The 16,257-nt window shown below is 40.8% G+C and overlaps 1 protein-coding gene across 3 annotated transcripts in view; it reads left to right on the forward strand.

Moving 5' to 3' along the window:
• Positions 1-16,257, forward strand: part of SPATS2L (spermatogenesis associated serine rich 2 like) — an 89,510-nt gene that overhangs the window by 18,066 nt on the left and 55,187 nt on the right. The window contains exon 2 of one of the 3 annotated variants that reach the window (XM_064515189.1): positions 5,990-6,062. The exons of 1 other annotated variant lie outside the window; for it this stretch is intronic. The gene's annotated coding sequence lies outside the window, so the exon portion shown is untranslated. The remainder of the gene's footprint in view (positions 1-5,989; positions 6,063-16,257) is intronic. One more of the 3 variants, XM_064515186.1, reaches the window with a different exon arrangement.

Raw genomic sequence — 16,257 nt, forward strand, 5'->3', positions numbered from 1 at the left:
TGAATATTACTAAACTTAGCTTCACAAGTCTTCTGCCCTTAGAAGAATAACTTTGTGTGGCTCGTGTTTTGGGGAAAATTCTCCTCTTGAATCCAATTAGCTGTTCTTGACAAAGTACACAGACACTCTGTGAGACTGAACATAGTGTAGGTACCTGAGCAGCTGTTCTGTTGTCCCTACTCCACAGATGAATCGCTGCAAAATGAGAAGTATTATTTTTGTCATCTTCAGGCTCAAAAAGGTAACTAGTATGAGACAGCAAGTCTATTGGTATGTTACCAATAGGTATAAATAATAAAGCTAATTCCCAAAATAAAGCTTCTCTGGAAGCCCTACATGTGGATGAGTTTTTTGGTGAGTAGTAAGCAGAGAGCTTTCCATAAATCTACTAGGACCATTAACAGTGTACCTGGAGTGGGTTCCCGAATCCCTCTTAGTTTCAAAGAACGGAGGAAACTAAAATAATTAGAAGTATTTGACAGTCAACCAGAGATCGAGGAAAAACCACCACATCCAAGTAAAACATATGCCCAGCTGTGAAAGAATGTATCCCTGTCTGTCAGAAGTACGGGAAGTGTAGGAAGCAAACAGAACTTAGGTGTTGCCTTATGCTAATTGTCTGAGTGCTAGTGCTTTAGCAAGGCTCACAACTCATTCCTCTATTTTGGGGTTTCCGTGGAGTCCAGTGCTTCTGACAGTGGAGTTGTAAGACTGATTTCCTGTCCAGTGAGACACTAGCTGTTTAACCATGCAGTGTTGAATTCCTGGTGTCGTATGGCTCATGTGTATGTTATAGGTCCATTCCAGCTCTCTTGGAAGTCAGCAAGAATTGGATTAGGCCCTTAATGCTCTCAGAAGAAAGCATTGAGTGGCATTAAATTAGCAGGAATAATGGACTAAAATAATGACGGGTGACTGTTTGGGGAATAAAGGTGTTTACAGGTTCCTTATATGTGGACTTGTTTTTAAAAAATGTATTTATAAAAAGCCTGAGGCTTATTCTGAAGCTCTGGCTCTCTCTCTGGCACCAAAGTTCCCACAGGACCAGGAGGAGTTTCATATAGGATAACAGGATTAGATTTTTGATATTCAAGCTCTTTAAGGCTTATAAATAATAGCAAGCACCAGAACATGTTTGTTCTTCAAACCGTGCTTCAAATCATGCTGGCTGGGACAGAAGCAGTGCTAGTTCTATGTCTGGTTGCACTGCTTGCTCTCTGCTATGAGAGCCTTGAAGAACAATTTTTCATTTGACAAGACTGTATAGCATTTAAAAATTTTCTTCCTCATTACAGCTGTTCTTCATTTACTGTAATTCCCTTGTGGACCAGTACTGAACATGGATCCTTTCCTTTGCCCTACTATGTTATTATTGTCCCACTTGTGTCACTGGGCAGAAATCTGGCACAGCGTGAGAGCTGGTCTAGTCCTGCAGCTTTTACTTGTGCTGTAGAATCTGTGGCAAATACCAGATAGGGGGTCACTTCAGTCAGGGAGCTTAAGCTCCTTTATAGTCATATGTATCTTGTGTTATAATAAGAAGCGCACATTGTAAATTTTCATATGAACTGCATTCTGAAGACAGGATCCTGCTGAGTATCCTCCACACTGTGTTCCCTGGCAGGAATTAGAGACTGAAGTTCACAAGATGGAAAATTACGGTTTAGTAGTAAAGGCAGGCTGAGTTCAACTTTGGAGGCTATTGTTATTAAATGGCTAAATACTGAGAAGCAAAAAAGCAATGTCACCGCTGTGTTGAAGAATAGCAGTGACAGGCAAAGAGTGTGTTGGGCATAAGGTTGAGACTGAATGTCTAAGGTTTGACTAAGTATCAAAGACATCCAGGCTTGTTTCCATGCGCTAAATAGCTGTGCATTGGCGGTGAAAATAGGGAAGTGGGATCGACTCACTAGCTAGGCCTCATCATCTACCAGTGCCAAAATCCTCAGCAAAATCTCCCTCACTTTGTGTAACACAGACTGCAAATGTCCTTTGCACTCAGTCATGTCAGCGTGTGATTGAAGACTCTCTACTTCTGCAGACTTGCTTCTGGTGCTAGGTGCTCCATCAGTGACTTCACCAGGGAAATACCTGGAATGAAAACTAACCATAGTCTGTTGTGTCCTGTGTTACCAGTACTCATTCCAGCTTGCTGATTCCAGCAATAAACCTAGCGTTTTCAGTTAAAGCATACCCTACCCTTAACATTAAATATAGCAGTGACATGTAGTAATACTAGAATTAAATGTGAGCATTGGATCCTGCAAGCTAGCAGAACTCAACTCTTTCACTCTTCCTCATACTATTGTATGTTAACAATATTGTTATTGTTATTGGGTTTAACAATATGGAGTGTTGGGTTCAGTCCTGCACTATCTATGTTCTCTGCATTTGGACTGCTGCAGGCAGGATCTCATGGCTTCTGCTTAAACTAGGAGATGTGTTGGATGATACTTGCAACAATGTTTTGGGTTGGGATTTCAGTTTAGGGCTGGTGAACTTGACCAACTTGTTTTACAGCTGCAAAGATGAGAGCTGATACAGACGCAGTCAAATAACCTTCAGTTAATTTTAGTGCTAGTCTTTGTCACTGGGGTATATTTAAAACTGTTTTGGACTGTGCTTAGGATATGTTCTCAGGAATGGAGGGTTTGAAGGTTATATTTACTGCTAGAAGGTTCGTAGGGCTACAGTGGAATTGGGAGGGTTCAGTGTTCAGTTTATCAGCTTATCTGTGTGACAGGTGTATCAAGAAACCTCAGGTTCGAGTTGGGGTTAGGGCTGGGCACAAGAAAAGGAGCAGTCAAACAACTTGTTTTATTCTTGCGTAGTCTCAAGAAGACTTTTGTATGATGAGGACTCCTGTCCAGAGTGTCATATAGCTCATGGTATGTTTTGGTTCTGCTCTCTAGATTCATTAAAGCCCACATCTCTATGGAGAGCTGCTGTGGCCTGGACTGCATCTTAGTAGCTGGTTCAGGTACTCATATTTTTCATGGGTCACACACTATTATTGATTAGGGACCTGCTAAGATCAGAGTTTGGGATGGAAGGGGTTGAAGTGCTTGGTTTACACATGTATTCTCCAAGGCTGTAGAGCTGTGTTGAGCACTTACTCCTGCTTTTATGGGCTTATGTTTAGTTTTGGTGCTGTTTGTCACTGAGCTCTGCTTGATTTGAGGTTTGGGGATGTGATTCCTGAATCTCTGCTTCTTTTCTCTGCAAGTCCTGCAGTAGGGGACAGTGGGTTGAAGATTTTGAGATGGCATTTCATGGCATCTCCTGCCACTGACTGGGAACATACGCCCTTTATTTTCCATCAGCCATAGATCTGCCACTGATGGATATGGGCCGCTGTTCCTAAAGTCCCTATTCTTATCCGCATGTGTCGCAGCACACTTTTCTACTTCAGAGTCTTTTTCGTTTGAAAATATGCAGTCACTTGAAAAATTGACCTTTCATTATGATGGGAAATTGTCTTAAACATTTGCAGACTTTAAGCTACAGTATTTTCTTTGATAATAAAAGTGATATAAGTTTCCTTTTAAGTGCTGCACCTTTACTGTTGATTTTCTTTCTCCTCCCTTGAGTCATTATTTCCTGCATAATGTTTTCTTTGATAATATGCCATGGAACACTAACTGAGGACAAAATGGTGGGTCAGGAAGGTAGTCAGATTATGGAGAGATGTCCCATATGAATCCATTTATATTTTAAGGTATTACATCTCATTTGATCAGACTAGATAGATGTGGTATTGTTTGGAAAGAAAGAACTTTTACCACATTCAGTAAAACTTCTTTTTGATCAGTTTTACATATGGTATATAGCTGTCCTCATTAGTTGCTTTCTCTCTTTTTAGCAGACAGCAATGCACAGAACAAAGACCAGTTCCATATTTTGGTTATATTCCTTTGTCCTTTAAAATAGTCTGTAACAGTGACAGCCCTCAAAGTACAAGAATTACAATTCTAACTTGAATAATTTCATACTGGTGTCTCTTGAGAGTAGATTGTCTGAGATTACCTTCCACTTGGGTATTCAATATTTCATGAAATTCAGGAGAGCAGAAGTCATCAAAAGAACTCATTGATCAGAAACAAAACATTTATTTTTTGAGGTTGAAGACCTCTTCTCATTTGATTTTCAAATTTTAATTTTCTACTGAAATTGGAGAGGAATCTCTCCCACAACTTGGGTTGAGAAAGATCAAAATTGGGATTTAGAAGGTAGTGTGTCTTGCAGGAAGAATAACAGAATCACTAGAGTACCTCAGTACAGTAATGTACATGGTCTAATTTGTTCTGTTTAAATCCTAAAAATACTCAGTGCAGACTATGGACATTTCTGGAAGGAGATAGAGGTCTATATTTTGGAAATAGAAAGGCATTAACCGTTACGAATCTTATTCTCTTGCAGTCTTAATCCAGATGCTCAGTAGATGAAAGGGATGCACAGTCTTCCTTGTTCTTAGCCCTTCCCTGTGGTTCTTTGAAGGGAATGAGGAGTCCTGGTCAGGGTATGCTACCCAAAGGGCATGGAAGTGGGCACGCCTCCTCTCCAGGTTTCCGGCCCCTCTATTCAGCTCATGAATCTGTGCCTGTTGTGTGGATTCCAGCACCCAGAAGTACTCTCTAACACTGTGACATGCATACTTGTATTTCTTCATCAGAGCATCAGATTTTAAATTGCTTCATTTATCCCTTTGATTTTGAACATAAGGGTGATTCAGCAAGCCATCCAGAAATGTGTGTTTAGATTGCAAGAGCCTTTGGTAGATGAAGTGCTTCAGGGAACACTGGGCTGTTTCAGATGCAGAAGTAATTAAGAACTTTCCATCCTGTTTTAAAATAAAAGCTGCAACTCTGATAGGGCTTGTGTTGTCCAAAAGTTCACTGTGGTCTTTGGCAGAAGATGTAGTTTCCATATGGATAAATTGAGTGAAGTAGGACAGCAGTCACCAATTTCTTGTCTATACTGGAGAGTGAGTATTTTGTAATGCAGAAGAAGAAATAAGTTGCAAAGACACACCAGCTCTACTGGCTTAACAGAGGCTGATTTCAGCAGACAGGATGTTCAGAAATGTCCCATTACACTTTTAGGGCTAGTTGAGGAACTGCTGAGCAGATCTTGTTCCCGAGCAAACCAGGACCAATGTGTGACTCCAGTTGTAACTAGGAAGGAATAATCTCTGTCTGGCATATATGGTTACATCCCAGGCCAGTCCATGACTGTTCTCTCCTTGCATCTGCAGGAGGGAGGACAGAACTACCTATTACATTTTTTTTTTCTGCCAATGAAATCAGGAATCTGGTTTCTGTTCATTTGTGTATGGGCATAGACATAAATGGACACACAGCTGTCTGTGGTTTTGTGTGTTCAACTTTAGGGAGAATTCCTCTGAACATCTGTTTGCAAGTTGGCAAAGGCCTTGGACCCTAGGCAAACTGCTGGTGTGACTCTTTGGACTTGCCTTTGCTCCCACTGAGTTAGTGTTCTTGAGATAATGCTGCTTAGAGGAGAATGACTGCACAGTGAAACTGCACTGGTGCTGCTCAGAGGGACTGGATTAGTAACCAGTGAGTTAATTGTGACTGTTCCATCTACAGCCCTCTAGCATTAGTGGGTAAAGCAATTAGCATCACTTAAGGTTTATTCTTCTGATCATCCCCATGTGCTGGCTAGTTTAAGTTTAAAATCTGAGTTCGTTATAAAATTAAATTCATTTTAGCTGGGACTATTTATATGTGATCAGGAATGGGGCTAAGAGCAAGGCTCGGGCAGTTGCTTAAGCTCACATGGCAGTGAAGACAAGCCCTATAGAAATTGATAAAGGCATCTGTCAGCACCCCTGCATGTTGGCCATAGCAGTAAGGGGATGAGGGTGTTGTCCCCTGTCCCCCTGCCCCGGTCCCTCTGGAAAAAAAGGTCTCCTGTAGGGAGAATGCAGAAAAATAAAGTGACTAATAACATTGTTTCTAACTTTTAGTTGTCTTTGCAGGGGATACAGCTTCTTGGAGAGGATAGAAAATTAAGAACAGAAACTGGAGTCATTCACAGTGGTGAGATAACTTTTATATTTCTCTTTGTTAATCATTATGTGACTGGCATGTGACAAAGCAAGCTCGGAAACTCGTAAGTCACACTTTCAACCTTTCCTTTACAACCAAGTTCATTGCTGAGCTGCCTTGCTAGAGCTGATCACAATGTCACATGCTACAGTGACTACAGGAAAAAATGGCAAATGCAACAATTGAAAAAGTAGTGCTTTCTAAATTCCTTACCCTGCAGCTTTGACCTCTTACAAAGACACAAGAGATTAGTGGATAATTGTACTTCCTTTCACATTGTGCATATGTGTGGTGGATAATAAATAGGAAGGTACTTTTGGGTTTTTTTTATATGTTCCATCAGTGCAACAAGCCAGGAATTTTGGGGGTTTCTTTCAGCATAGCAGCGCAGCCTATTTGAACATCTTGAAAGCGGCTTTGATTCATATTTTGCCTGTGGACCGTATCTTTCACCACTCTGGATAAATTCCTTTGCTTTAGCTTCTGCCTCTGTATGATTAAGTTGATCAGTTCTTACTATACTGTCCTACAGTGTCCTCCCATACTTTTTTGATTGTGTGAACTGCTGTGAAGGCATATCATGGATTGCAACTGAAAATTCTGCTGACTTGGTATTCTGAGTTTGTCTTGTACAAAGTAGAGCCCAAGATGATGTTCAGAGGGCTATGGGAAATGACAGCTCCACAGAGTGACAGAAAAATGAATTAGATAAGGCTATGGAATAAAATGCTGAGAAAGTGGGTCTCTGTAATCACCACAGTCCAGAGGTGGCCTGAACATAGTGGTTTTTGTCAGTTCTTTAGTTTTGAAGAAAACATTTGTCTAAACATACCAAGAGTTTCTTTTGCTATTGTGTCTGAAAGTAACCAGTCTCTCTGTCCAGCATATTAGAAAACGTGACCTGCAGTCTGTTCCAGGCCCAAGTCTGACAAGTAGAGGGCTAATGACCTCATCCTTCTGTATAATTCTAATGGAGATGACCATTTTCCAGATGTCTTTAAGGTTGTTCATTTTACTTGCAACTTCGGACATCTGGATTCTGTTCCCTATCAATAGCTTCGTGTGAAATCTTTGATGAATCACTTAATGCCTTAATTTTGCATCAATAAAATGAGATAACAGTACTCCTCTCCTGTACTTGAGCATGGATGTTGGGGTGATAAATAGATTATGCGATCTTTTATGAAATATTCGGACATTAGTGTAAGAGGCAGAAGAAGGACTCATTTGCCCATGTCCTTGTTTGCACACACTATATTTATTCAGTGTAGAGCAGTAACAGTGTTTCTTAGGGATTTTTTTTTTCTTGAAACTTTTTTTAAACAGTTTCTACCTGGCAAAACTCCAAAGCTATTTATGGTGGAGTGTTTATAGAAAGCGGCCTTATAGAAACAATCTCTTGTTAGTTTATAGTTTAACACTTTAAACTCAGTAGCTATGAACTGTGTAACTTCCTCAAAGGAAAGAAGAAACAAAGATATGGATGCCCAAAGTGGTTCTTACACATCTGCAGATACAGAGTGTGGCCAAGTACATGGTGAAACATTACTCGTCTGGCTATGACCTCTGTTTACTATGACTAAATGAATTCTCCAGTCAGTTTCTGACCAGACCTTGAGCTGTCAGAAACAGATGGCTTGCCTAGAGAGCAGGATCCTTGGAAGCATCTCTACACTCATCAGAAATGTTCTATAGCACAGGAATTTCTCAAAAGAGCAGCGCTGGCTTTCAACCATCTCGGTGAAACAATGGTAATTTTTCAGCTGTATTTGGACTTCCATATCAGAATAATAGCTTGTGTCTCTGAAAATAGGAAAGATGTTGCTGGCTGGCTAGCTAGTGAAGGGCTAAATTTGTGAAGCAAATCACATACTTGGAGTGGCAGTAGTAGGTAGGTCAGTAGAGCCCACAGATTGATAAAGGACTGTCCTTGCAAGAAACCTTGCAGACAAGTTTCTGAGCTGGTGGTGTCACTGGGGTTGAAGGGGTTAATGTGTGAAAAGGCGTGTAGCGGCAGGGTTTGTAGGACTCTTGGAGTAGAGACTTGGCACTTTGTAGTGTGGCTGCCTCATGATAATGCAATCCCCCACCATGTGTGCGCACACACAAGTTGTGCAGCTAACTGGTATGTAGGGGGAGGTTGAGCAATCATCCTTGTCTTGCTCCCAAGCAGCATCAGAGGAACAAGAAGTCCTGTTCTCTCCTACCACAGAACTCAGTGTTTGGTGAAGACTGTGCTGTGGTAAGGGAATGAATTTCTGGAGCGTTTTGTTCCCATCTGAGACTCATGCACGTGCTAGAGGCTGCTTCTGGCTTCTGTATCTTACCAGTCGTCTTTTGTAACTGCAGGACTTGGGCTTCTACATGCTAAAAGCTGGGTTGGGATTTTAATTGGTGTCAGGCTGCAAGCAGTACTCTGTTTTCAGATCTCTAGTGGAATACTTAGATGTACTGCTCCCAATTCAGCCTCCAGGCATTTCCTCATCCTTCTCAATAACATTTCTTCTCCAGTTTCCCAAATCCTTCCAAAATACCTACTGCCTTCACAGCACCCACAGCAAGGTCTCAGGCGATCTTAAAACAGAAAGAACTACTACTCCACATTTCTTACAGTTACACATTAGCCTTAGGGCAGGACAGGCTTTTTTTTTGTATACTCTGTGTCTGAGCTTGAATCTTGTAGGTACATCCAGATGTGTCAGAGAGCCAGAGAAGAGGAGTGTTCAGGACACGCTTCTCTGTGTGTGTCTCAGCAGTCTTGGATGAGTCTCAGTGCTGCAGATACCTTTCATCCTCAGGTACTGTTAGTCAGCATGGCTTAATTTAGCCCAGTGAACCCAGTCTTTTCAGGACTTCAGGAAAAGTTTTTTCAAGGTAATATTTTAAAAATTGTGCCAGGAGTTTTGTGCCCCAGTTCTTGTTTTTCCAGCTCTGAGGAGCCTTCAGGCCATTACTAAAAGATAGCCAGTGTCCGTATATGTCTTTCCTTTGTGAAAAGCATCACAAAGGCTTAGGCAAATGTATAGTTGCGTGAGAGTTTTCAATGTAAGAGTTTGAGGTGGCCATCTTTATAATCTGTTACTGGGTTTGTCAGTCGGAATGTCATTCATTCCCAGGAGAAATGTGACGTTATGGGATTTGAATGGTCACACGGTAAGCACCCGATGCACAGCGAAAGTTGAATGTCATCTTTAAAGGTGCTGTTGAAAAGACATGAGCAATTGCATACTGGAACACTGGTTTGAATGAAAGTTTCCTTGAACAATTGGGAAGAGTGAACGTTACTCATAAAGCAACAGCATACATTGAAGGCAGGGCAGAGTTACACCTCTTCAATATGTTCTGAGAAGGATCATGCTGCAGAAGGTACAGTTTTTCCTGGCAGTGATAGCTTGCACTTTTGTTCTCTTTGGAGAAGGTTTGGAGAATTGCAGGTATACTTATCCTCCGTGGCTGAGGAGCAAACACCTTCTCTGAAGGCAGTAGGATGGAGTGTGTGTTCTGCTAGAATGGAGCACTAAGGCTGTAATTTGTGCCCTGCCCAAAAGCAGGGTGTATATGGGGATAAGGTGGTAAAAGACTCTTTGTATCTTTCCTCTAACTGCACAGTTCAGGCAGTTTAAGAAGAGGGAAAAGAGCCAAAACATTCCCTGTTTGCTCTGCTGTGATTGTGAGCAAGGTGTCTAGACTGTCCAGTCTCAATGAGTGAGCAGAATCCCTGGAAAATGCACGATGGATAAAATTCAGCTCTCCCTATGTCAATACTGTTGGGAACTCTGCATGTTTAAGGAAGACAGCTAATGGAGCAGAATCTCATCCTGAGTAAATTGATTCTCATATGTGGGTCTTATTTTTTCATTGTTGGAGAGGGAAGTCCAAATATTGAGCAACTACAAAGCCAGCTTCTCTTCAGCCATTGGATCTGTGGATGCCAGCCGTAGAGCTCTGTGTTAACTGCAGAATGTAATTGCAGCACTCATCTGTCTGCAGGGCCAACGCTGCGTGTTTTGGTATGTGGCTGAATTAGGGATGTGAGTTTGCAGCAGTTCTGACTGTGTGGTTTTGCTACAGAGAGAAGTCTTTCAGAATGACTGCCATGATTGCTCTTTGTGAATGAAGGTGCTAATTTTATGCAGGATTTCATGAAAATATTGTTAGATGTTCAAAGATCAGCTGCTTAAGAATCACCTTTGCCTTTACTTGAGGTGCCCCTAGATAAATGAGGGAAAGGTATGACTGATATAGGGCCTTACTTGACAATCAGCACAGTGGTCAGTTGTTCCCTGACTACACTAACCACTATAACTTCCTTTTTTGATAAGCTGAACTTAACTCATCCCACATTTTGTCATGATTTGGGCTCTGTGGGGAAGGATAACTGGCTCTTAGGGAGTTCAGCCTGTCTTTTGGAGAAGTTTTGTTCAGCAGATGTTTCTGAGAAATATTTAAGTTGTGACGAAATAACCTCTTTCCCCCCGCCCCCCAACAAAAGCCTTGTTTGACTGGAAAATTCCCAGCCAGTTCAGTTTATTGTCTGTCAGCTCTTACTGCTTTCTGTCAGCTCTTACTGCTTTCAGGATGATTGAATCAAGTTGACATGCTGAAAATTTAGCTTGCTTAGCATGCTAACTCTGTGAACTGGCACAGTTTCTTGACTATGCTTATATGTAATACGTAGGAGCTTGTAAGTGCTGTTGTAACATTCCTAATAAACAGAGGTGGGAACTGCAGTTAGGGCAGTTGTTAAGTCCCCATATAAAACCTGCTTTTTCATGCATTTCTGTTCTGGAGAGTGCTGGTATCCATGTTTGGTACCCAAGAAATGTGGTTATGGTATACTTCTGTACACTGACCTTTTCAATATGTAGGGCATTGCTGGAGCTTAGTTTGATGCTTTTGAACAGTGAGGCCCTCATTCTAGATTCTGTGGAACAAATAATGTGTTACTTTATCCAACAAAGACTTGTTCAAATATTCCTTCTTACTGTGTGCAAAGTAAAGGTCTTGTAATGTGCCACATTTTTTATGACTTCATAGATTGTGGTATGCCATAGATCACCTCCATTGAAGGGATAAAAATAGACAAGCTGAGAAGTGCTTTAGCATATGTATCCCAGTGTTGTGCAGTGTAGTGCAGTGTAACTGGTCTTACCTGTCTGGGAGAAAAATACCCTCAGAATAAAAAGTCACTGTTTTTTGAAGTGTTTTGCAAAGGAGGAACAAAACATCTTTTTTCATCTGCTGATAAAATTAGTCCATCTGCTGTCCTCATGTTATGTTAATTTCCATGGCTAGTCAAATGGCTTGGTTCGTTAGGATTGTCATTGTCCAGGTAAGGAGTCTGATTTAAAAAAAAAAAAAAAAAAAGACCTGACTAAATCCAGTTATGCTTGCCAGGCAGCACTTTACATGCTTTTGACATCCAGAGGCAAAGAAGTTTTCTGGCATTGTCTCGACTATTGGGGGGAGGGGAAAAGACTGGCTGTGGTGCCTTTGCATCTTTTTGGCAGTGCACAGTCCGCACTGATTGATTGTACTTTTACAATTAATTTTGACATCCCTGTGAACAGCAAAACCTGGGTAGTGTCGGTTGCTGCTGGAAAGGATAATTGGTTTCTTGTTTTGCTGCTATAAAGAAGTGCAGTTTGAAGTCAGTAAATACTGTAATCACTTATCTTAATGTGTAAGAGCAAGTAGGTTGAAGGACTGAATGAACAATAAGTAATTATAGCTTAGCTTGTTTAATGCTTTGTTGTTGTTGTTTCCAGGAATACCTTTTGTTAACACAGGAAATCAGTTCAAGGTTTTCCTTGAGGATAGGAGGGTGGGGGGAGGAGAGGAAGGCCAGTATTTGTTTTAAATCTGGGGATTCAGTATATTTTGTGACTCTGTGGATATTGTTAACTTTGGAACACTGCTGGGCCTGCATCTGTTTATCATGAGTATACATCAGGTCATTTTAATAGAGGAATGTCTAGGAAATGTCTAGTGTTTCTCTTAATATATGTATCTCTTTCACTTAAAATACTGTTCAACGAAAAACTTGCATCTGTTTGAAAGGGCCTATATGGGGTGACTCAGGAAATGAAAGGCTGCTTTTAACTTCAGTGCTCAGTTTTGCAAGGTTCAAACTACTCTGGCACATTTAAATCAAATAAGTACTTACCTTTAAGCATATGCATAATCTCACTGACTCATGAAGTATGTTTATATATTCTTTGAACATATTTTAGTCACCTGAGGCCTAGCTGCATAGGACTTTTTTTTTAGGACTTTCTTGCTTCTAGTTGAGTATCTGGCTTTATCAATATTCATCAAACCTATTTTACTCCAGGGAGTACTTTCAGAATTCTTTTGAAGTCCTTCCCTTCCCAAAATTTAGCCGTAAACTTGCCACTTGTTGTTATGAGTGCAGAGCTTCCTTTCAGGCTCAGCCGGGGTTGCTCCAGCAGCTGCGTTCAAAATGCTGCTGCCCGGGGGTTCCTTTGCATTTCTTATGGCTATGGGGGTGAGCTCTGCTGAGTAGCTCTGCTGTGCTGGCCTCTGGGCCCGGTGGCCAGCAGGTGTAAATCCACATAGCTCCTTGAATTCAAGGAAATTGCTTCAGCTTGTGTTTGCTGAGAATCTGCCCTGCACATCTAACTGGTAAATTGTGTCTTCAAAGAGATGTGAGCTGGAGAGAGGAGGAAAGACAGTACAGACCCACAACACTTAATACAAAGAAGGCTGAAAATGTGAGTAGCTCTAGGACTTTCTTTGAATTTAAGATTTATTCTGAGGTTATAGGAATTTACTCTAATGATCTGGTAGCAGTTAGCTGGTTGAAACTTGATGCCTTGTGATAATTATATTTCTGAACGTCTAAAACAAGTGTAAATTTGAACCCTTCTTAACATTCACTTTTGTCCCTCTGTTCTTACTTTTTAGAGAAACCACTGTGATTGAGGCACAGTATCCTGCTATGTTAGATACTTTGGCATTATCATTCCCTTACCACACTCTTCTAGCAGTCCACATCTGGGCAACCACAGAAACAAATACATATACACTGTCTCTTGGCATGCTGTTCTAAGCTAAAATCAGAGCCAATGTAACTGATTTTTAATGACTCGAGTACCTGCCAAGAACAACTTAAAAGATAATGCAGAGTTTGTAAAAAATTGAAATTTAACTTTTTGGGGTTTTGCAGGGGGTTCGTGAAAATGTGTAATTTTGGTAGATTGTATTTTAGTATTTCACTGCTCTTTATCAGTATATTTGGCAAGGTTCCTTCAGACACTTGAGGAAGAGCAAGACTGTAATGTTTATTTTGGCAAGCACTGCTGTGGAAAGTGAGTTTTCTCAGTCTAATTCTTTCTGAAATACTGAAGGAAATACTCTTTCCAAATCCCCCATCCCTCCTTCCTGTGTAGCAGAGAGGACCATTTTATTGTCTGTGTAGCTGGATTCAGCTATTCCGAACTGTACTTGGCTCTGCTAGTGACATGCATGTAGTAATCTCAGGAACTTCAGGCACCTTCAGTTTATGCTGAATCAGTTATGCTCTTCAGAGGCTCCTCCAGGATGCCAGCCAGCACTCCGGAGGCAGGCTGTCAGCCCTCAGCAGTGTCAGGGGCACAGCAGGCTGATCCACTTGCGAGACTCTGTGAAGCAGGGACAGTATAGAGCCATGGGGCACAGTCCCTGAGGTGGACAGCACCAGGAGCCATATGAGTTGCTACTTTATCCTGAGCAGTCGCTGGCAGCTGTGGTATTGGAGTGGTGCTGGGATTCTTGGCTTTGAATCCCCAGAGTGTGGAAATGCTTTTACTGGCTCTTGACTGGTTTTAGGAAGCTATTTAATTAGGTGTGTTTTGAGGGTAAGATGAAAAATAATTAGAGAAACTTCCCTTCTCCTTCTTACTTCTGAGAATGGCCTGAGTGTTAAAGCACACTTCTAGGGGGAGGAAACTGATTTGGAACAGGCACTTGATCTTCAGTATCTGTATGCTGGAGATATTCCCCTGTCACCGGACTCCTGAGGTGAGTTTTCTCAGTCTTCTGTTTGAGCTGCTTCACTTCAATTAAATAAACATTTGTAGGATGGACTTTCCTACTCTGAAACCAAAAATTGTTAGTAAATTTCCCAGCTTATTGCAGTTCAGTTTTTTTGGTATTTTTTGTGGTTTATCATAGCTTCCAAATGTGGCTTAGTGTTTCAGCTCCATTGGTGATTGTTTCCTCTTTCAGCAAAAGGTGATGCAGATTGTATAGGTCAAAAAGAAGAGCATGGGAAAGCATTATTGCCTCAGTTTTGGACTGAATTTATGTTCCACCACCCACATCCTTTCAGTGGTACACTTGATAGCTGTTGAGGGCAAGCAAAAATCCAAGACCACGTATCTCAGCAGGGACACACAACCAAATGAATAAGGAGCTCAAATAGGTTATGTAATGCAAATTGTAAAGAACTGAGGGGGGGGAGCTGACTGCTTCAGATTCCTGTCGCTCTGCTGCAAGCAGCATACAGCCATGCAGCTTTAGAGAGGGGCTGGCCTGAAAAGAAATGACTTTTTTCGACTGTCTACTAATTAATATGGTAAAGAGGATGGGAAGAATTTTCAAAGGTTGCTCCTAAGTCACTTGGCTGTTCATTAGGAAAGAGCTCTTATATCGCGTAAATACCCTTATTTAGAAAGGCCCAATGCTGCATAACAAAGACTCCATTCCAGAAATCTCAGTGTTTTTAGGATCTGAATTCCCAGCTTTTGTTCAAGAAACATTATAGTGTTATATGTGCTTTGAGGGTGGTTTTCCAGAGTTTAAAATGCTATTTATTTTTAAAGTAATTTTGCTTATTTTATTTTAATATGATTAATTCATAAAGTGTGATGACTATATATGTTTTTTTTCTACCAACTGAACTGACTAGAATGCGTTCTTAAAGCTTTCAGGGTTAGCTATTCTTTTGGTGTCCGTTATTTAGCAAATGCTTGACTCGGTTTTCTATAATAGGATATTTTATGAGTTTTTATGAAATTTGAACATTCCACCATCCTTACCACCTTTCCTGAATAAAGACAGGGAATGGGAGATTGATTTACCTTGTAGCTTTATCTCTGTTTTTGGTGATAGTATGATGTAATATTTTTAAAACAATAATATCATTAAAACAACCATGATTGAATTTAAACACAATCAGTGCAATTGGAGCAATAGAGAGGAAAAAGTGAGCGGGATTGAGAACCTCGTAGGAACAGGGATTGAGAACCTGCTGTAGCTTTGTTATAGCATGTTGCACTTGTTATAGCCTAATATGCAGAGGTTGGGGGTCACTCACCCTAAGCTCGTTGCCACCACAAAGCAGTTGATGGCCATCCTCTGCACTTAGTTGAGAGATAGTAGCAAGCCACAGAAAATTAGCCTGTTAGGATCATGTATATTTTTAAAGCACAGAGGTAGAATATAAGGTCATGAATCAAAGATCTCCTTTTTATGGTTGGAAGCCAAATAGCCATCAAAGGAAAGAGAAGAGCTTTGTACCTCATTGAAGCAAATTATAGTTTACTAACTATGTAAGTACTGAAGATGACAGATGGTGTAATAATGTATGTATGTAGCTATGGAATATATGTATATACCATTAGAAGGAAAACAAACTTTATTCCAGTAAGAAGGTAGCCAGACAGGGGAAGCTGAAGTGTCTTCCAGTGAGTGCTAATGATGTTGTGATGGCTCTCTGGCAGTCAGAAAAATACTGCGTACCCATGTAACGTGAACATGTTCTGGGTAACCAGAACAACTTAGTGGATGTAGCATTCCTGAGTATGTGTATGTGCCTGTGTATATCTATCTCAGCAGTTACAGAGTATCTACTTTGTACTAGTACTCATCCGTTCCATAATGTGGGTACCTTGTTCTGTATTGGACTCGCACGTGTGCCCTTCTGTTGCCTGATTCTTAATTCTGATAATTTTCTGTAATTAATGCAGAGCTGGCCTTTTGTCAGTGTTGTGATTCAGGTATTTCATAGGACAGAGTTCTTGCTTGTTTTTTACAAATTTGGTAAGAGCAGAGGTCAGTATTTTGCAGTGGAAAAGTGCAAGGAGATGGTAGAGTTTGCTTTAGAATTTAGCCTGAAGCATCAGTAAAACAAAAAGTAATTTCTAATGCTTGGTATTTCAGTAAACATACACTAGGCCGAATT

This window comes from Dromaius novaehollandiae, chromosome 7, assembly GCF_036370855.1.
Source record: "Dromaius novaehollandiae isolate bDroNov1 chromosome 7, bDroNov1.hap1, whole genome shotgun sequence".
Taxonomy (NCBI): Eukaryota; Metazoa; Chordata; class Aves; order Casuariiformes; family Dromaiidae; genus Dromaius; species Dromaius novaehollandiae.